Source organism: Electrophorus electricus, chromosome 12 (genome assembly GCF_013358815.1).
Source record: "Electrophorus electricus isolate fEleEle1 chromosome 12, fEleEle1.pri, whole genome shotgun sequence".
Classification (NCBI taxonomy): Eukaryota; Metazoa; Chordata; class Actinopteri; order Gymnotiformes; family Gymnotidae; genus Electrophorus; species Electrophorus electricus.
In genome coordinates this window covers 10,393,669-10,417,415 of record NC_049546.1, presented here as the reverse complement: position 1 = coordinate 10,417,415, position 23,747 = coordinate 10,393,669, and positions in this window count along the sequence as shown.

Genomic DNA, 23,747 nt, shown 5'->3' with positions numbered 1-23,747 from the left:
CACTAACTGCCACTGCACCTCCAAATGTGCAGACTGCCAACACACATAAGCACCTGCTGACCATTCTGTTTTTTACTTGGTCTTCTTCTTGCTCTGTTCCACAACTCATTCTGCATCACCATTTTCTACAAGGATGACTCAACAAATATTTACCCCATGTCCCTGCTTAGCCACCCATCTTTTTTTGTATTAGCACTTTTGTTCCTATCTAGTCCCACCCCAGTATTTTCCTTCCCCTGTATCCATCCTAACACCAATCCCCACCCTGGTCCAGGCCCTAACCCATCTCCAGTTCGTGCTCCTGTTTCTGTCACTGTTCGTTTCTCTATTCAGGTTGCTTCCACTTGTCCTGCTCCTACTGCATGACACTTACCACTGATTCCTCTGGATGGTGTGTTTCTGCCTTGGGGCCAGGGCCCTTGTCTGGCTTGGATCAATTTAGAGCCATGTAATTCTATGTGGCTTTTTAAATTTTTTTGATTTTCCAAGGAAACAACTACCATGTAGTTTTGGTTGTTGTCTCCACCCTTGTCACACGAATATCCTATCTTTTTATTCAACTGTCACATTACTCCCTGACTTCTTGGTTGTTGGTGGTTGGTCGTGTGTTTCTTGATGTATGTTGTGTCTCTGCTTGAGCTCAATTGTGTTGGACTTCTCCTCTTTTAGTTTTACATTTTGTGTTTGTTGATGCTTTTGTTATTTTAACTTGGTTTGCACTTCTATCCGGCCTTGCAATTTGCTTTCAGCTTGTGACAGTTGACTTATCAGAAATGTTTTCCAGGGCAACTTCTAGAGTTTGTACAGTCCATTCCATTTAGTTATTGGCTATGCTGAATGTGAGGGGATTCATCTTTATGAACCAGACAGTGAATAATAATGCTAGATATCAAATGCTTCCAATCAGTCATTGTTTCTCTTCTTTATTGTCCAGGTCTCACATGCAAACAATAAAGATGACATCACACAGCTTTTTAAGAATTCTTTTTTTTTTTCCTTGTCAAGATATTACCACTTTTCCAGATTTCTTTCAATGACATGAAGTTCCAAGAGATATCACTATTTTTTTCAAAAACAATTTTTGTTCCAGTTATTCGGCTGCTGAAATACACAAAGTAGGCAACTTCATCAAGCTCTTCTATCTCAAACTCTGTGTAATTATTGGTTCTGGCCAACATGAATTTTGTTTTATCATTGTTAATATGCAGGTCTGTGGTCTTTTCAACCTTCATGTAGCAGGATTATCAGTGTCTGTCACGATTAGTCCTCTTGGAACATGCATGAGGCAGAATGCATGTGCAGGGGGTGGTTTATTAACAAGGAAAACACAATCACAAAGGTCAAAATGAACAGGGGCAAGGGGAAGACACTGAGGTAGAACAACACATGAACTAGACAAATGAAAAGTACAGGTGACGACAACTAAGCAAGCGGAATTGAAACAGGACAAAATAAGCATGGCTTACCAAATAACCAACAACCTAGAGGACAATACACAGGGCTTAAATAATCAAGACAGTCAGGCACAGAACAGACTCAGGTGAACATGGGAACAGGGAGAACCAAAACACGGTCTGGAATGAAAGAACAGACGAGGGGCAGCGAAAACAAAACTAAGGAGCAGAACCAGGAAGTGCAGGAACACAGACAACAGGGAAACAATGACAAGATTGATGCCAGGATGGCAGCCACTCCTGACAGAAGCCTCTGTTTACGTTAGCCTGTTTGATTCTAGCCCTTTGTTTTTCCTTACCTTTGTATGTTACTTCTTAGTTTCTGTTATAGCCTGTTTTCCCTCTTTGCCTTCATGTGCTTTTGGTTTGTGTTTCCTAGCTTCCATTTATCCTAACTTTTGTTTTTGTTATGTATTCTAAAACTCTCTGTATTGGCTCTTTGACCCTGGACTACCCTTATGATTACAACTCTGGATTTGCCCTTAATAAATCTCCCTCTTCTCCACACATGCGTCCACCTCCTTACCGCTCACCATTACAGTCTTACTTGTTGATGGTTGCTAACATGACTATATTCACAGTAAATCTTTTTCATGCTTTTCCTTCCTTTGTCAATTCCAACTGTATAAGAACTTTCCATCTTCTTCATCGATCTCGTTATTGCTCGAAACAATAAAGGTGACGATGTATTGCACTATTTGCTTTTGATGTTTGCTCTGATCCAATCTTCAAGTTCTGGCCCTATCTGCCATAGTTCTACTCACATACTCTCAATGTTGCCCACAATATCTACTGGCTAAACCAAGGATAAACATTTTTCTTTACTGTCCTTAATTATTTCCTTATCTGTAATAATGAAGTACAGATGCTCCTTGGATTATTATGGGTTTCATTTGAACAAACCCACTGTAAATTGTTATGTCCACTTGTGTGTCTGCCTTGTGTTCCAGGTTTCGCCTCTGCCTCTCCGTTATTTATATATATATATATATATATATATATATATATATATATATATATATATATATATATATATATATATAAAATATAAAAGGAAGAGGAAGAGACAAAAGGCTTGGCTAAGGGCTCATTGGAGAAGAGCTTGTGTTTGCTAGACTTTGTGTGTATGATTTTGGATTTGCCCCTTGATTGTTTGATTGCTGGCTAATATATGTTTCTTGTATCTTGTATATATATATATATATATATATATATATATATATATATATATATATATATTGGCCGTTTTGCTTTGGTGTGGGTTTATCTTTGTTTCTAAAAGTGTAGTCAGTGTAGTCATTGTCTGTTTATTTTTGTTAACTTAGTCAGTCATCTTTTTGTTTCTTGTGTGGTGTTTTTGTTTGTTGTGTTGGCCTTGGACACTCCTGATGCAATCGCAGCAGTTTCTTATCGTTGAACACCAAAACTTGTAAATACATTTGACCTTTGCTGTAAACTTTGTTTGGTTATTAATTCCATCACTCATTTCTACGGCTGTAACACTCAAACCCTATGTTACGGCCTCCCAGCCTAGATAGGGTCATAACTAAACTGATTGTATCACAATCCGAGGACTTTTATAATATGCTTATCTTAGCCTAGCCTGTACTTAAAACTTGTTTAAAACAGTTACATTAACCTACAATTGGGCAAAAATGGGAGACAGATGGGTATGATGTAGACATGATGGATATCACAAAAAGTAGGTACAAGAGGGTATCCAAAAAATTACCAGGCTAGACCATGTGTAAACAGAAGTGTAAAGAGTGTCTGATACAACTATAATTAAACTATTCAAATGGTTTGACAGAAAATTGCATCAGGGAACAAACACAAGCACTGTGAACCAACCCATCAAATGGACTTTAGGAGAATACTTGGCTTGCAGTTAGAGGATTAAATGTTTTGTTGATGAGTTATTGGAATATTGAATTGGAAGCTCTGCTTCTCTCTCTTCTTCTCTTCTCTTTTTGCCTTTCTCATCTTTCTCTCTCTGTCTCTCTCTTACTTTCTCACTCTCTCTTCCCACCCTCTCTCACCCTCTGTCTCTCTATTTCTTCTTTCTCTCTCCTTTACTCCCACCCCCACCCCATGCTCTGTCTGTCTGTCTCTTCCCACCCTTCCTGTCCCTCTCATTCACTCACTCATGCAAAGCTGTCCAGATGGTAATGGACTTGCTTTCGGCTGCTGGAAGACAGTGTGTGGGATGGTTGGATGCATGTCCTGCTGCAGATCCCACAAAAAGCAAGGAGATACATGGAGCAAGTGACAGTAGAAGACACGTGGCTGCTGTGACATGCAGAATAAGAGGCTGACCCCTGAAATGGGATGCAAAGCTGCCATAAAATCAAACAGGCAATCCAGCAATCCAGATATTACTACAGCCTTCTACCATTTAGGTCCATACAATGCAGCCTTCAGACATTTCTTCTTTAATTTCCTCATTTCTCAGCAAACTTTTCATTTGCTCTTTTGTTATTCTTTGTCTGATAAATTATTATTTATTTTTCCCTCCTCATGCTGTGATACTTCATACATCCAATTACACTAACATTCTTTATTTAAATCTGTCTGTCTGTCTCTCTCCCTCTGTGTGTGTGTGTGTGTGTGTGTGTGGGGGGGGTCTGACACACATGTTCTCTGTCTTTCACTCTCTTTTTCTCACATACTCTCTCTCATATAATTCTAAAATATTATAGACATAAGTGCAAAGGCTTCACTGTACTTGAATTAAAAATCTGGTCTGCTCTATTCACTCATTTTGGATGCTCTGCCCAAATTTCCTTGTACACAAGTATATGAATATTTAGCCCAATATGGTGAATTTTGGAGTTGTTTCAAGAGCAAATTATATCTCATTCAAAATATATTTAAATATTGGTGTGACTGCACAAAGTGTTTTTTTTTTTCTTTTTCTGTGTAATACAATTGTTTAGTAGTGTTATAAAAATCTACTACTTGAAACCACATGGCATTCCCTAAGTGGAATTTAACTCACAGGGGTAATTTCTGACACTTCCACAAGGTTTACAGATTTACAGGACATCACACACATCCAGTGCTAGCATATACTGACCTTGGACCTGTAGTAATTTTACTATACAGGTGTTACATATTCACACACACACACACACACACACACACACACACACACACACACATACAAACATGCAAATCACCACTGGCCCTACAAAAACCTGAGCAGCTGTGAAGAAAACATAAATCTGTTATTCTACCAAGAAAAGTATAGGATCATCACCTTGTAATGCTTCTTACCCAGAGGGAGGCACAGGTGCTTGAAGGTATCTGTGATGTGTGGAGATAGCATGCAGCAACACAGACACTGGTGTGGGTATTCTGAAGGACTCACTTTTTTCTACATCACCATGCCAAGCCAGGTCACATGGCTACTATTGTTCCATTTATACATAAAGGAGACACAGTTATAAGAACCATAACAGCATTACTGAAAATATTGGGAAAGAGAATAAAGAAGAAGGGTGATAGTTCTTCCACAGGTTCCTGCTCTCTTCCCAATTGAACTCACACTCTCTCTCTCATGAGAGATGTCCCACGATATACATAACCATAAAGATGAACTATCTATCCCTTGAAGGCAGAGTATAACTGTGCCTATTACAACTTCGAACAGAAAACATCAAAATAGATTTAAATTGACAGAAGGCTAAATGACTGACCTAATGTGTTATGCCACTCCTTGAACCCACATATATAAAGGTTCTTTGAATGCCCATCCACATGGATATATTTTACATTCCGTATTTGTTTGTTCCAAATCCACCATATGGACTGTAATGCTGGTAGCGATGTTTATTTAATTTTTTTACAGCAGAATTTGTTCTCAAGCTAATTGGAACATCAACAAACAGACACACTCTTCTCCAGTGAGATAGATAGGCTGTGTCTCACTATCACATGAGAAAGCAGGAATGAGGAAGAAAGCAGGGCACATTCCTGATGCACATAGTTTGTGCATCAAAAGTGCTGGACACTCAAAAGGAAAGATATGGGGGTCGGATGGAAACCTCACATTATAAGACGTACACAAACAGTTCTGCTTTATATATAACGTAGCACAAAAATGTCATAGAAAGGCAATGTATGAAATAATCCAGGATTACCACATAATTTGCCAGATTAGAGTGTGGTGGAAAGTGACCTTAGGGCTGCATGCACCACATAATTACACCTTTTACTTTAATCAATTTTTAGAGGACACCAAAAAAGAACTGCAATGAAAGTGGGAATGTACTTTGTTGTTGTTTTTCTCTAATGTAATGGGGTACATCTTTTGTTTTTTGTTTTTCATCTAAACTTTGTGTTTATTAGAGGTAAGAGGTACTTTGTGTTTATTGGAGTGTCGTCAGAAAACTGGAATGTTAGTGGTGATATTCAACTCTTTAATAAGATTCAACAATGCAACACATTAGGCACATTTGCACAGCAGCACATTCACTAGGCACATTAATATACAGACTTAGGTTTGACCATTACAGAAAGCAGGTTATGGAGACTAAAGATTGAAGTGAGAAGTATGTGGAGGATATGATAAATGAAGTATGCAGCATGAGAATATGGTATCAGGTCAAGAACACATATTTTGCACACAGAATGTAGATAACAAGGAACAGTCACTGGCTAGATGCACTCTGATGTCTCTCCTGGATCTATTATCACAGATCTCTGACGTAGCATGTGTTGTTGCTCTTAACAAAATGTACACTGAACAAAGTGTACATTTAAGAGCGGTCTTTCCAAAACCTTGCATTTCTCCACTGTACTACACGTTGACAACTATAATCAGTGACAGGCCTTCCTCACAGCTTTTTGGTTGCTTTGCCCAGCCACGTCAATATACACAATTTCACCATATGTTTTAAGTGTGGCTTGTTTACTTAAAGTAATTATGTGACCCTTGATGGTCATAATGGGTTTGATGATTAAAATGACTATCTGAGTAATAATATATGATGGGTGCAAGGAGAAAAGCAGTGGTTGCGTTTCCTTTAATAAACGCTATAATTAGCTGCAATTCGCTTCTGTCCAAATGACAGTGACCTTTAACGAGAGAGCTGTTCACGAATAAGCCATTGCTGAGAGCAGGGTGGTAGCTGTGGTAACAGACACGGAAGAAGAGAGGTAGGGGATGAAGTACTAAATATAAAGCAAGCGAGGAATTAGTGTAGTGATTTTATCTGAACAGACACTTCTGAGTGCTGTTTGTGCTAGTGAAACCCTACATTCTCCATGATGTTCACCAAACTACCTAACTTTCATTTTGCAGATGAAAGCAACATTTCTATTTGTCAAATATATTGTGTTTTTAAACTATAATAAACTTAATCCCATTATTCTCAAAATTAAATTTTTTCCTCCTTCCAGATGGTTCAGTGATGGTTCAGATAGCCTGAGAATAGACATCATCCCCCATCCGTTAGCACCCTGCCCACGATCTGAGCCATGAATAAATAAACGGAGCTCCTCCCCAACCTGCTCGCCTTTCTGTTCTGTCATTGCATGTGATTTATGTTCAAACGTTAAATCGGACCTGACAACTGCTGTATCAGACTTTTAGGGCCATGTAAGCGATCCACCCATACACAGGCTCTGTTTTATTATAAGGGATTAAAATTGCACGGCTTGTGCTGAAATATGTGTAGTGCTGAAACCGGCCATTGACGGACCCCCACGCACCACATATATGACCTCATTGCCTCCATGATGTATGCACTTGCCAGGTTCAATCAAAGAGTCTATTTGTTTGATCGCCCTCTGGCCTGGTCTGTCACCTGAGCAGCATTTGTTGGGTCTGTAGTCTTGGAAAATGCAGGCCATCAATCACAAGGAGCAGATGTAAACTAGGCTTGTGGCTAAAGTATATATATATATATATATATATATATATATATATATATATATATATATATATATATATATATATATATATATATATATATATATTCATGTAGCTGATGTGCAAAATGTGAAATGCACTAGATGATATCCAGAAAGAATATTTTAAAAAGACAGTGAATTAACAATAAGTGTTTCTAAACCAGAGAAATTTAAGGTATATGTTTATAAATATACATTGTGAATCACAATGGAAACAGCCTTAAGTGCTATTATGTTCAAAAGCACGAGTTCATTTATCTCTGCTTGGTGGATCTGTAGAGTGGGAGAGAGTGCAGGAAGTGATTAGAAGATTATTTTCTTTCCAATTGGATCAGGGCCAGTGACAGATAAACAGGAAGACAACAGTGAGACACAGTAGTGTGTTAATGTGTGTGTGTATGAGCGAGAATAGAATGCTTTAAGTACTGAACAAGAAATGCATACTACTTTTTTACAAGTTAACTAGCAATTAGATGGAAATTGATATTGACAACAAGAGTTCAGCCATCGAGCCAAATGAATGAATGAATGAATGAATGTATACATACAACCAGCATTATATATTTTACCTGTGGCAATGCTTTTCTTCAGCTGGTATCCTTGTCAGTAGGAGAGCATTTTGCCTCACTGTGCCTAGTACTTTCTTTTCCACACAAGAAAAAATAAATCTTTTTGCAGTGTCTTAGTAAAATCCTTTCAATACCACAGCTTTCTTAATAGCAAATGACCAAGTATATGTTGATTTGACCTGCTTTGATCTGCATAGAAGGAACTATGAACAGACATAATAGTGCAATCACAAAAGATACACAGGGATCGAAGCGCATGGGGCAGCCTCGCACATTCAGTTGTTTGAAGTGTCATATGAAGGGAGAAAATTCTGGGGGATTCAGGCCCATAAAGGCAAATTACATCTGGCTGCGAATAACATCTGGCAAAGCCTGAAGGACCTCTTCAGTGCATTTCCATCAAAACCACTATAGTACTACAAACAACATCAGATATGAGTGTTTTTAGAATATTTGCAAAGTCATTGCCTGTAATTGAGCACTGCGCTCAGAGCAGACATTCATCTCTGAAATGTTTAGATCATGGGCTCCTTTTGCAGAAAGAAAACATAATGTTCATGCACCTCAAAGAGAGCTATTTCACATGGGATTTCATTCAGATGAAGAAGGCATTTTCTATTGACACTTTGTGAGGTTGTACAAACAAGTACATGACCATAACTCTGTGACACATGAGGGCATCCAATGATCTTTATTCTCTGTAATAACCTGCACTGCCCTGTGAGCCACATTTCTTTCTTCTGTCAGAATACTTATGGTCTTCAAATAGAAAAAAAATTGTGATTAGGACCTATAAAAACCAGTCTGGTTTTCACTAATGAATTTTCCCTTCTCTCAGGGATACCTATAATTCCATTCCTAATCCATTATTCTCTGACTGTGGTCAGTTATCTGGCTGCAAGATGAAAATACACATGAAAGGAAATTCCCCAATAACTTTGGCTTTAGGAGTTCTTATTACCCACATCATGGAAGTCATCATACCAAGATATTAAAATTAGGTCTCTCTGTTTACTGAAAGAGAGAGGCAAATATTTGTTCAGCCTTTGTGACTGAACTAGAATTAGGGAGATGGACATCTTTGTGATGTTGAATATATTGATCATTAAAAAGGAATGTTCTCTCTCTTTCTCTCTGTCTCTCATCCTGACTCTCTCATTCCTTTCACAATTTTTTAATGGTTGGAGTGTGCTAGATCTGATGAAATAGCCTATCATCTTATCATGCTTTGAGAGAAATGTTGTAATAGCAGTTAATCAGCAGTAAGCCACTTCCTGCTCTGCTTAGTCCTGTCACCTCAGTACAGTGGAATAGACCAATTCATCTTTACTAAAATAGATCCTATAAAAAACTAACTTGATTCTTGTCACAGATCAGTTATGGCATGGCAGATTCAACCTGAAAGGGAAAAGAAAATTACGCATTTACTGGAATATAATCCATGTTTACCCAATACGTTTAACATGAAAATTTCAATGTAAAAACAGGTACTGATTAAATTTAATGTATATGAACCCACAATTGGGCACCAAAAATAACTAACCTGAAATAATGACAAGCTTTTGAGAGTGATCCTTTTTTTCTTATTATTATCAGAAAATGTTGTAATAGTAAATTTTAATATTATTATTTTTCACCCTATCTCACATACTTAAGCTAGGGATACTGTACTAAATAATTTTGTTTTAATACAACATGGGAGCATGCATAGACTCCAATAGCTTGCACTGAAACTCATTACAAAATGTAATTAGCAATTACATTCACAGCCTTTTGTTAACACTGCTATTAATTAAAAATTGCACTGAGTACCTTGAACACATTTAACATACACTCTTGAACAAGCAATGAGTTCTATGGGCAACAAAGTATGATATCAGCCCATTCTACTTGTATTATAAGCGATCAGCAGAAGATGAGATTTGTTCTACGCTTGTCTTTGCACTGGTGATTTACGTGGTAGCACTGGGGCTGATATTTGAGAATACATAAGGCTTCGTAAACACTTAAAGCCATCACTTAAGGCCTTGATGGAACACACAACAGAAGTAATATTTTCAGAAGAATATTGTAGAAACCAGTGTGATACACTACAGCATGTGGTCTGCTGGCCCAGGCATTTGATGTATTATGAGAAGCTGTGTTCAGTGCAGAGCACATTAAGTGCTGTTTATTGGCACAAGGATGTTGTTCAAGTATTAAATTTAGGCGTGTCAATAATTGTGGCACATGTGGTTTTGTTAAAAATAATTATATCTTGGTTTGGGGTATTTGTTTTTCTCCGAATAAATGTACTTCAATCAAAGGTTGGAAATTTCTCATTTATTTCAGTGTGAGATTAAACAAATGCACCAAAAAGTTCACTTCTTATAACCTTTTTATTCAACTTTACCTAGGGTACCAATAATTGTGGAGGGGTCTGCACACACACACACACACACACACACACAAACAAAAACAAAACAAACAAATGCATTGTCCTAAAAGACACTTAATGTAGTCCTCTCATGTCCAAACAAACAAAAGTGCTGAATCAAAGTTTACTGTGTGTAAAGCTGGCCTGAGTGCCACAAGGCTTGGAGCAGGACGCACAGGCTCCCTCGACTTTGAACATATAGGACATTGACAATGACATTGAACATATAGGACAATGGTGGCACTCACATGTTAAATTAATAGTGAACATAAACACACTTAATGCTAATGATTAACATAAGCTAGACAAACAAATACAATGGCTACAAAAACCTGGAAACAAACATTCTACTTCAAATGCTAACAAACAATGACCAGCAGTGAGGTATTCACTGATGGGGGTTTAAATAGTTTGACAAACACTTAACAATAAATCCCGTACAGGTGCATGCCATCATTATTATTAATAATAATAATAAACAGTGAAACATATTTCGGGTGTTTCTGAATAAAGCCTTTTTTGTCACTAGGGCAATTCAGTACACAGTAAACTGCAAACTCTGTATGAATTTCAGCACTGTTAAACTGGATTAAATCCATCTCTGTGGAAGTCAGTTTGAGTAGGGTTTAATTTAACACTGGTGATTTACTGCGTACAAATGAAAACACTCATATCTGTCTGCTGTCTCAGTTGGACTCCTAAGCGGACGAAACCCTTTTAACTCTGAACATGTAAACAAATACATCACCTTAGTTCTGCAAACTTCCCAAAAGGATTAATATTTTTCATGCAACTGAACAGCCCTACAAGCCTTAAAAAAATCCAGTAATACATCACAGAATACAAACACACTTATGATTCATATTAATATCAAAGGCTCATACTTCAGTTCCCCTAAGCCATCCGGCTCTATCGCATCTTTTACAGAATGCAGAATCCACACATAAAGCTTGTTTTGGGAGAGCACCAGTGAACGCAATGTGCTATTGCACCTCTCGAGAAGGCTTATAAAGGTGAATCTTGCCTTGACTACAGAGTTGCCAGCAACTGATATTGCTCTGGCATATCATGTTTGCCTGTTAGAAACAAATGAACCGAGATACAATTCCACTTTCCAGTTGCAGTGCCCTCAGCTGAACATCAACACGCTTACTAATCAGTGATCCTTTCCTGAAACAGGGGAGGCATTTTTACTGTTCTACAGTGATATTTTAGTGAGAGTGTGGGTGAAGTGTGTATAGTAAAAAAAGACTTCTCAGATTTTGAAATGAAGTAACAGCAGTATAGATTTTCACATGCTGAAAAAACATTCGCCAGATTGATTTTTTGTGCAAATCAATAACTGAGAAGGTAGCAAGCCTTGCATTCTTTCTGCATGTCTATCTTCTGTCATCTACAAGTAAGGGAGGCCCCATAAGTGCTTCACTGATAGAGTCTTCCTGCTGTGCTGCTTGTTCCTGAGCTAAATTATTGTTTATATGTCGCATGTTGCCCCTGCCTGTTCTGCCCTGTAAACATGGAGGGAATGTGTACAAGTAAGGCATTGATCGCATATGTCAAATTCACTGCACTGCTCATATGCAGATGGGTATTTCATAGTTCACGGGCAACGTTTCTGCTGTTGGTGTCATTGCTGACTATAGTCAGGGGAGGGAGTGTTCATGCGGGGCCAGTGCTCCTGACTCGATCTAAAGAGGCTCAGGGTGATGCTCAGTCAGAGCAGGCATGCAGAGTAGCATGTGAGTGTGTCTCGCAGGGCCATGTGGCTTCTCTCACTGCTATTACCCCTGGCTAAGTGACTCAGGCTCTGTGACTTGAAGATGTCAGTCAAGTGGCTGTCAGTTTGCATGAGGGCCTTCTTGAGAAGTCTTAAAGTCATCGCTTCAGGAGAGCTAGTCACTGAGGCTGTTGGCTGTTCTGTCCTTTGTCAGTTCAGGGTCTTATTGTACTTTGAATTCATTTGCCCAGGTCATCTAGCCAAAGCCGAGGGGTGTTCTTTTTATGAGTCTGTCTGTGAAGGGCTGGCGTCTGTATGCTTTCCATTCCAAAACCATTTAAAAGCAAATCAAACTGTGTTTACCTGTGCATAGAGGGTGTCTAGAACTGTTAGTTTGATAATAGACTTTCTCAATAGAATCACACAGCATGTGTCATTCAAACCAGTAGATGCTTATGACATTTGTACTTTCTCCAAGGTTCTTGAATAAATAAATTGAAAAGTGATGGCACTTTCATGTTTTCTCATAGCACAAAAATAACAATCTCGGCCCTCAGTGTTTCATTGAAGAATAGAGAATAAAATGTCTTATTGTAGCACATTTTTTAACCTTGGCTATTCTGTTTTCTGCCTTATTGGTACTAAATCATTTTTGTAGCCTGGGGACATTGGTTGGATAGGCACTAACACCAATAAGTGACTCAGTAGGGACTGCACACACAGCCGCTGAAAAAGTCCCAGGTCAGGGATAACGATGGTGGGAAAAACAGACCTATAATGAGAGCACTGGGGGTTCGACTAAAAGCTGCGAAACCATTAAATGAGGAATAGTGAAAAGATAGTTCATCATATTCTGTCTCATTGCAGTATGTATCCTGAAGAGTTAATCTCAACACATCTTTCATGTTTTCACAATTCACATTAACATGGTAAAATGATTGCTTATTGCTTAGTTGTTTTATTATTCTTTATGATAAGTAGCATTGTGTGGCATTGCTTTATGTGTTGTTCTGTAAGGTCTCAGTGGTTGGAAAGGTCAGTGTGAAGAATTCCAGTTTACACCATTTGGCTAGAAATTCTTCTCTAACATGCTCCTCCTCTTTCTCACATCTGTTAGGTAACCCAGAGTCCTGCAGTGCCAGACACCTGCCTCACTCATAATTAAATATCACAGGTGTGCAAATAGGTGTGCTAATACCAAATTTCCCCACAGTTCAAAAGGGGAAACTGATTGCTGATTATAATCGCCCCCCCCCACCCCATTTTTGCTGAGGTGTGAATTATCCTGCTGGCTAATACCATTCCTGTGCTGTTAGTACAGTTGGGGATTTAAGAGAGGCAACGCTCCTGCCATGAAAAAAAAAAAAAAAAAAAAAAAAACCAGCATGTGAATTTGCTTCCCTTCTGTGGTGATTATATGAAAGAGATTTGCAAGTAGTTGCGTTTAGCACAAATGTGGCCAGGCTTCTGGAGTGACAGAGGAACAGGTGGCTCAAGCAGTCGCGTTTGCTTCCTTTGGGCATCCGTGGGCGCCTCTGCTCGGGTACCGCTGTCGATGATGCCTTTGCTGCAGGTGTATGTACAGCACACTTTGGCTAGCAGCACGTTACTCACAGTCATCTCAGTGGATGCGCTCGACTGATGGTTAGCACGGCAGAACTGCTTCACATTTGTAAATAGAAAATGAAGCCGTGAGGAGGTGTAATTATCTAATCGTGGTAATTTTCTCTGACCTTTCTCCGCACCATTAGTGCAGCAAACTGTTTTGTTCTATGCAGAGAGCAATAACCTTTAGTTTAGTAAACAAATGGTAGTACCCAATGTGCCTTCTGTATTACAAATGAGGAACCACTGAACTCTGTTGCTGGGTGATCATTCTAATTAAGTATTCAATATTTGCTCAATATGCCATATAAACGACTAAAAACGTTTCTTGTAGGAAAGCATTAATTATTGATTTAGCAAATTAGAATGCGATAAAGGGGATTAAAATTGTCATGTATTTTGGTGTGAATGCTTTGACTTTTTTACAGGTCTGTAGGTTGATTAGTGGTGTCATTTCTATTCCGTAAGTCAGTGTGAACTGAGGTCTTCAATTTGTGAAGTGCTGCATCATATTATAAAACACAATATTATACACATTGCTTCAGAAAAGTCACAAGGGCAAAACTGATGGCATCTATATAACTCATGTTCCTCAACATGAAAAAGTCTCCAATGATATCACCAGTCATCTTAGGAAGCAGTTTAAAAGTGGAAAATGCTACACAATCCATATTTCACAGACTTGAAGTGATACAGCATTTTGCCTCATTAAGCACTGAAAGTAGGTGCTGCCAGGTTTATGATAAATAGAATTTGATTTGTTTACCAAGTTCTTCCTTAAGTAACCTTTCGAAAGTATGCATTGCTTCATTTGTTTCATACTGCAACCATAACTTCACAAAACTCAGTTATTAACTTCTGGGTGTTATCTGGGTGTAACTATAATGCTGATGCTTGCCTCTACACATGTTCACCTGAGCTATGTCACTGTGTATGTTGCCAATCAGAATATTGTGGTGAATGGCTTCACATGTCAGAAGAATCATCCTCACCCTCCCAGTTGTGTATGTCACAAACAGATATGTATGACATGTAACAGACTCTGGGAGGAGTTTCCGTGTTCTCCCTGTGTCTGCGTGGGTTACCTTCATGGTCTCCAGTTTCCTCCCACAGTTCAAAAACATGGAAGTTAGGTTGATTAGATATTTGAAATTGTCCTGTATGAATGTGACCTGTGTGTGTGTGTGTGTGTGTGTGTGTCCAGTGATAGTTGGTGCTTTGTCCTAGTCTTAACCTCCTCCCCTTCCCCTGCACCTGGTGCAGTCCCCCAGGGGGCTGCAGTTTCCAATAGAGAGTATGCTGTGTGCAAATTGCCTGCTGCTTCTCATTGGTGTGTGAGTGTTTATAAAAGCTGATATCTGTCTGTAAAGTGTCCTTGAGTCTGAGAAAGGCACCATATAAATGTCAATAATAGCAATAACAATAGCAATAATAACAATAATAATCATGTAGGCCCCAAACAGATTGCTAGTTTAGTGGTTCATGAACTGCATAGGAAGTCAGCAACTGTCTAATGTGTTCTATTGTTAAAATCATTCTCATCCACCAAAACTTTCACTCCCTGGAAAATACCCACAATGCATTAAAAAAAAACCAGTGACTACCATTGAAGACTATGATCCCTGACATAAAACATAAATCGATTTCTAGCTTGATTTTCTTGAAGTTTTAAAATGGATGACAATCACGTATTTCCTATTTTGCTAATGACCTTTTAAAGCATTTTTAACTGTGGACTTTCACACCTTATTTTACATCAGTCACTCTATACATAGCAAATGCTATTAAGAGGGTTATCAAAAAAAACAAGATAAGGTCATAGCATAATTTTAAATAAAAAAACACTTTGTCTACTGAAAATAACTGAACAATGTTTCTTGTATTAGGGTCCTATAAAGTGCTCAAGTAGCGTTTCACTTTGCAGAGTCACTACACTTGACTGAGTGAATCAAGACAGTTAAAACTAACAGGTTGAAATCTACAATGACTAAATTGGGGTAGAAACTGTAAAAGGAAAAGTGGAGTAAAATTCACAGTAAGTCAATTTGGACTGAATATATTTTTTCAACCACTGGTGTTTGCAGACCTCATGATTGGTCATGGAATGCAGAAGGCAGTAGCCAGTTTGAGTCTGCAAACCACTGCTTGCACTGTTTGAGCTGAACCCTTTAGGTGAAGAGGGATGATGGTCCTCATCCCATGAGATTGTTATGACAAAGAACATATCTCAGCAAGCAGGAGCCCATCAGATTACAACAGACTAAAGCATCTGTGTAACTAGACACTTTCTCCCGGAAGTACAAGCAGGCTTGCTAATCGGGATAGTGACAAACATGATGGATCACTCCCTGCACACATGTTGTAAACCAATATATCATCACCATTACAACAATGGCTTGAGCAATCTGTTACAAAGTACCATGAGCTGGGATTGGGGGAGCTACAAATTGCTCAGATGTGTAGCGCTGTACAATTAAGGGCATGGTCTTCTACAGTAGGTCCATCTAGTGGTGTGTGCACTGCCATAAATGCTTAGGAGCCAAACTATTCCCTGAGGCTCTGGAGCATTTGACATTGTTAATGTTCATCTGACTTTGCTTTCAAATACACTGATGGACAAAAAACAGCTCAAAGTGCCATCATGTCTAATTAGCACACACAAATTTTGTGTTATGGACATGATGCATCAGGCTTCTTACCACCGGCTGTTTCTAAATGCATGATTGTGATTGCACAGGCCTTTTTTATTATGAAAATGATCATCAAGCATGCTTATTGTGATCTGTTGATATGCAGGAGCAATGGCTTCAGATAAGAGCATTGTCTACTTCAGTCATTTGACCATAACCACACACTGTGCATATTTTAACATCAGTAGAATTAGCTGTCTTGTTCAGGAGCAAATGCTTTCGTTTAGGAGCAGATGCACTGAGTGGGCTGTCTGAGACAACATGGTTTGGGTGAGCTGAGTGCAGGAACTGAAGGCATACAAGAAGCCTATTGTTCAGGACAAACTTTGCAATGAAGTTGCAGAAGAAAGAGATTTTGTGAGCATTCCGGGGCAAAACATAGGCAGGAATATTGACGTGCTCCACATTTGTGATATTCACACTTTTTTTTATATATATATTATTGCAATGACAATTTCAAGTCTGACAATTTCAAGGAGCTTTCAGATTATCCCCTTTAAGACACAGCAACCCACTACCCATTAATCTGAGTCTGTGATTGACAGTTATGGCTTTCCTTTCCCTAGAATTCCTCCCCCTCTCCTTTTCTTCTTTGTTTTATGCTCCTGATATGTCAAGCAAGATTAATATTTGTCTCACGTTGCCTCAGATTTCAGAGAGGGTTCCCATCAAGAGCATCTTTATGTTTCAAACACAACATTTCAATGATACTGATGAAGGGTGCTTGTATAGCAAATAAGAGAATTATTGCACAAATATTGTATATTTCCAATTAATAAATAATATATATAACAGGGAATCCCACAGACATTGAAATTTAATGTAAGATTTAGGCTTGATCAGTAACACTGGCCAGTAAAGCAAAGGTTAATTCAAATATTGACTGTACTGTAAAGTATATACAGTCATGAGAGTTGGACACCTCATGTAACAATTCAACCATAAAATTTAACAATGAGGCCTCCCTGAAGTTAGAATGACATGAACACACACATACACACAATGGCATAAATAAGAGCAGCAATCTCCAAGTGCCAAGATAGCAAAGTGCTGTCCTCTAATCTACCAACTATAACTTTCTAAACCAAATCTTGTTTCTTTAGGTTTATATTATCAGCACACTGAAGCTAGTTTGTATCTCATTACATGCAAGAAATATAAGCTCCTTTGTGTAAGTAAGGTGTGCAACAAGAGCTTGCAAAGAAGTCAGCCTGTTCTCGGTAGTTAAATAAGATAGGCCCTCACCCTATGTCCTGCCTCTTGTGTTGTATCAGGAGTAGGTATGCTATGCTAACACCTAGGCCTATTGTTTGGAGTTTAGGACTTTAATTAATTAGCAGTAGAAAGGGCCCCGCCGATACCTACTACTGTGTCTAACAACAGCACGTTGTCATCCTTTTAATGTTTAATTAGTGACCACATCCATTCATAATAGCGCCTCAAAGGCAGCTTGTCATGAAGCTGTGGCATCAGTAAGTAGAAAAGAACATCATGATACAGTTCCTGGAGGGCATTTTATGGTGATATGTCCTGAATAAATGTGATATGCACTGAATAAATGGTGTATTAATAAGGAATCCCTGCCACTCCTATTTGTTCACAGACAGTCTTTAGATTGAGATGTCAGGCCATCTTTCAAATGAAAAAGCTATAATGTCTCTTTAAATTAATTTCATTTTTCCTATTGTGTATAGATTGGCATAAGTGTAAGTATAAGCATAAGTAACTGCTGCTCATGGTGTATTGTAATGCTGTTATGAGGCAACAGCTTTGGAAATTTGGTGTCATATGGCATGCTATTTTATGTACCCATTCTTACCAGAAGCCAAGCAGTTAAGGTCAATGAACCAGTCACGAAGGCTCTACAAAGTAATGTACTATGTAGCTGTGTAGGTTAATAGACATCTTCTGTTATGGCTTTACATCAGAAGTAGAGTCCCCTCACTTTCATCCACTGGCAAAAGCTTTCATCTGGGCTGGTGCAATGTAATGTCCGGTGCAATGTGCAGTGCGAAGTCCAGTGCAATGTGCAATATGACCTACCCTGCTGCCACCAAACATTTGTCAAATATGCTGGTACAGGTGTGCTCTGCATCTTGCCTGAAATGTGATGTCAGGGCAGCAAATGTTATGGCTGAGAGATGCTCCTGAGCATTTAAGGAGGTATATACGATGTGTTGAGTTCAGTACTTTGCACTTGTTTCTCTTCTCTGCTGCCACCGCCACATTACCTTTGGAGGACACTAAGCTAAGGGACATGTTGTGTCAGGAGAAGAGGGATTTAGTGACTTGAGATGGAAAATGGCCATGCCACACAGAGGCGTCAGCAGTTTGTGGCAGAGATGACGCCTTTGTTCCGGAGTGTCGTGCCATAACTCATTCTGGAGGGGCGGATGAGAGTGTGACTGTGTCAGGAGTTAACTCACTGCTCTCAGATATACACTAAAGACTGCTTCTTCCCACTGTCAAGCATGTGACGTGTCACAACAGTGGCTGAGATTAAATAAAACGGATAGCAGATACTAGAGCATTAATATCATTGTTCCTTGAGGTGTGCGTTGATATGTTCCTTCCTTCAATTTAGCAGACAGGATGATACTAGTCAAATTTGAAGCTTAAGAGCTTTGTAGCCTTTGTTAGGAATGTTGCTTATAACAATAACATACTTAGAGGAATAACTCTGCTATAGTAGATGTGACATTTTTAAGTAGTGATAAGCAAGTGAGCCAACTGGTATTACTGTCACAATTGAAAACTACTCATTCAGTGACTGAACATTGCTTGACTACTCTAAAAAGTGAACTGTACCTCTTGTGCAGGCTTTTCACAGTGCTACATAGTAACAAAGGGCCTCTTTTGTATCGTTATACCCTGTAAAATGGGGCTGATTCATAACTATAATATATTGTTCTCTGCTCAGAGAGCAATTTGTAATTGCCCACGTTCACAAAATAATCCTCCCATCATTAGGGATGTTGAGTAGGACTTAATGAAGCTAATCAGTCCGGGTTCACCTCAGGAGTCTGAGGCAGACTTGGCCTGCTCAGAAGCATCCCAGATTCATGAATATCTCCAGAACTTGAAGGGGAGGGAGGGGATAGGATTTGATGAAGGCACCCCTATTTACATCACCAACACATGCCCCTCCCTCACCCATCGTAGAGAAATGATGATGGTTCTGAAATACTCAAGTACCACTCATCCATATCACTCCTCCCCTGGCATAAAATATACCAACATATAGACTGGACAGGTCTCTCTTTATAACAGTGACTCATTTTCATATAAAGTGGACTCAGAGGGTGCATTTTATGTAACAGATATGTCCGAACGTCTGAATTCTGTCATGGGCCACATTTCGGAGAGCTTCAGGTTATTGAAAGTAGCATATCTTAAATGTGAGTACTGGATGGCAGGAATGCATTCATTGACTGTGAGTGTGAGGTTTCCTACAGACCTATGAATCATTTGCAAAGTGCAATGTGGAAGATCAATAGTTTTATATATATATATAAGAGAGAGAGAGAGAGAGAGAGAAGAAAATTCCAGGGAGTAAATACAGTGTATTGTATTAAAGATGTAGAAGTAGTCAGGGGCATATTATCCCAATGGGCATTATGGGCTGCAGACAAGGGATCAGGCCGCCAGGGGGCCCGCGAGCAAGACTGAAGGTTATAGTGGAAAAATAGCATTATTATTATTGTTGTTATTGTTGTTGTAATAATAATAGCAAAAATCGCCTAACTTGATGGAAATGTGATATTTTACATTAGCTCTAGTTATGCAAATATTTGATTCTGAGCTGTATCTAAGATCCCTTTTAGCATGTCACCTATAGCTAATATGAATTCTTTAAAAGCCTAACTGAATTAATTCCAGCAGAAAATATGAAAGTGGGTGTCAAATGTGACAAAATGCAGTTACAATCTCATGAAAAAGACACCAAAGCTCACCAACTCACCAACACCAAAACAGTTTTACTCACAGTTTAAATGATTACGGTGCAGAGCCAAGCCATGTTAGTGAGCATCGATCCTGCTCATTGATCAAGTGGCACTGATCCGAAGCAGAGGCTTTTACTGACAGTGATTATGCCGATTTAAGCCACAAGCCATGGTAGCTATGACCCAAGTAACATTTTCAACATATGTTGCATGTTGGGGACCTGTTACAGAAGAGCTACAGTCATAGTTGACAAGCAAAGGTATTAAAGCACCTATTTTATGTCAAAATAAAGATGTACAGCATCAGAGATAGTAATCTATACAAAAGTCGACATCAACTTTATTCATGTGCTCCTTCTGAAACTGCGAGAAGGTGGAGACAGAATGGTTGGTTTATTCCCCTTCTACTGGGAACATCTATTGATTTTTTTGTAAACTATCTGGTGAATCTGACATATTTCATGTTTACATCCTCAAATGAAGCAAATGTTTTTGTTTTGTTTTGTATAATCATTTAGCCTTGTGCCTTATAACATTTGGCTAACAAAATGAGAATATGTAGCCCTATTTGTGCTCTAAACATAATTTAATTGTGATTAAAACCTGCTAACTGTTGTGATTAAAACCTGCTAAAATCTGCTAACTGCAGTCTTTCCATCACTTAATATGAGGTACATGTTTAGATTTGTCATAAAGATGTCCCTGTAGGTTATGTTTATATGGTGTTCTTTATGAAATCAGTTAGTCAGTGGGTGGCTTTACTGTACTACAATGTTATGATTGCACTGATATAAGGTGGTTGTACTGTTGATAATGGTAAACGTGTTTAGGTGCCCCAAGATGGAATTAGCCAAGGGCCTCAGAATGCCTTAATATGTCCCTGGAGGTAGTAAAAAAGGTAAGTGCATTACACAAAGTTTCTAAAGAAACAGGACATTTTGGACAGTGCAAGTTAACTGGTTTCTCCTACTTGAAATTCAGAAGCACTTTACTTGCACAGCTGATGAAGAACCATTTTTTTATTGGAAACCTTGTGTACTAGAATAAAATGATTACTGCCTCTACATCTTTACATAAACTTAGGCTAAAGACTCAAACTCAATTTCTCACAACTCCATACACATTATATTACAGTTCCATTAATTTGTGACAAAATTCTAACTCTAGTCAACACTCTAGTCAAAGTGCCGTTGTTCAAAAAGAGAAATAATAGTTGCCTTCAATATCTACTTTAACAAAATAGAAACATTAAAGTAAATTGAGAAAGAAAGTTTAATAGGTTTATTAAAATTAAAGAAGATTATAAAAACACAGAAATATATTATCTATTAACTATAACTATAAATGGGCTTTAAACTGATACAGTATTCATTTGCTGTCAATAAACCTTTTATAATTGCCTGCAGATGTCAAAGTCTTGTTTTACTCTTAAGCCAGACACTATATGTCATGTATTTTCAAAATGGCTCACTGTGGCCATTATTTGAGGATGACTGGAAAAAATCAATTTAACATCTCCACCAATGTTCTTTCTTTTTCTCTCTCTCTCTCTCTCTCTCTCTCTCTCTCTCTCTCTCTCTCTCTCTTTTTCACACACACACACACACACACACACACACACACACACACAAAAAAAACCAAAACAAATGCTTGTTCACCCCATGCTTGCTGACCCACCTTTTCTATGCTGGTAATGCTGGCATTCAGGGGAACAGCTCTGTTCTGACAGAGCTGCCATCTTCAAGAGGTCAAAGCTGATATATATAGTTCGAAAAGTGTGTGAATGGTGACCTTTCAAAATAAAGGCACTCACCATTTGATCATTGCCCCTGTGTCTTCAAAGCTCCCATGGGGTGGGCACGAGAAGAACAGTCAGCAGGGGAGCTGGGTCTTACTAACTCCATCTGCCACGCCCCTTCCAACCATCCTCCGCTGCTCCAGTCCATGTCCATCTCCGCTTCCAAGGGAGATTTTACGTGGCTTGGCCTGCCATGAAGCCATCACCTCACTGTTTTCCCACATGCCAGGTTTGATCAGGGCGTCCCGCTGGCATCCACCCACCACCCCAGCATCAATCCCACTCCCATGAGTCTCAGAGCGGATGCTTTCCAAACAGCTCTTCCTTTCAAAATGGGATTGTTTTCCTCTTGCTCAAAAATGTAAAGGCATTAGCATATGATGATGGATGACCCACGAAAAGTACACAAGACGTCATAGTCTAGTAAAATGGATGATTATCCAACCCTGGTATTTTGGCTGTAATGATCAGTCCCTCCCAGCTTCCATATTCCATGTTTTCCCTGTCTTGTGTCATTTTAGTTCCGTTCCATAGTTTCATTTTTTCTGCCCTTCATTTGATTTTCATCACCTGTCCCTCGTTTAGTTGATTGTATTTAAGCCATGCCTTGTTCCCTTAGTTTTTGCTGTTCATTGTGAATGGTTATTTCATATGGTTATGGTCCTTTGTGTTTATCCTAGCTCTTGTATTTCTTAGAATTCGAATTTTATTGTTGACCAGGCAGTGGTGCTCAGATAGAAGAGTATACACTTCTTTCATTTTGTCAGCTTATGTGCTTGTCTAAGAGACCAATGAAGACTATCCACAGAGACAGGCACCCTGATCTGCTCGGGCTGAGGAGAGTGCCGCCTGGCGCAATAGCAGTGGCAGGATCAAAGCCATGACCTCTCTACAAGGGCTGATGAGATACAGTCACCAGCCATACACACACACACACACATCCACAGGGTAACTTCTGTCCAACAGCTTTGGTGTGTTATCAGAGTTTCTGACTATAGCACAAACATTGAAATAATTCAATATTATCAGTATTATGATGAGAGAGAGAGAGAGAGAGAGAGAGAGAGAGAGAGAGAGAGAGAGAGAGAGAGAGAGATTGTAGTGAAGTACACAAGGTTTCAGAGAAACAAGACATTCCTGACAGAGGTCCTTAATCCTTCAGAGGTCCTGTTTCTGTGAAACCTTGTGTATGTCACTACAATTTTCAATATCTCTACATCTCTTACTACAGTACACTGCAGTTAGACAGATAGAGAGGGAGTGTTAGAAATTCAGCAATGAAGAGTCAGGAGACTGTATTGATCCTCAGACTCTTGAGGTTTATTTGCACATGTAGAGACACTTTGGATTTTTTTTTTTCTTTAGTCAGAAAAAAAAATGCTAGTCTAACAACAGGAAGTCAGTCTGATAACACAGAAGTGAAATCAAACTTAAGAAAAAGGGAACAGAAGTAGGGTGGATGAGGCCTGAGAGTTATTACCTCCTGATCTTGATGCCTGCCTCACAGGCAGTCACCATGGCATGAATGAGTTAGAGACTTTCAGAAAAGTACAGAAATATAATTTAAACAGAATTACAAACAATGACAAAATAAAGCAAATACATGCTGATTCCTCCAAGAGAAAGGAAGAGAGGGGT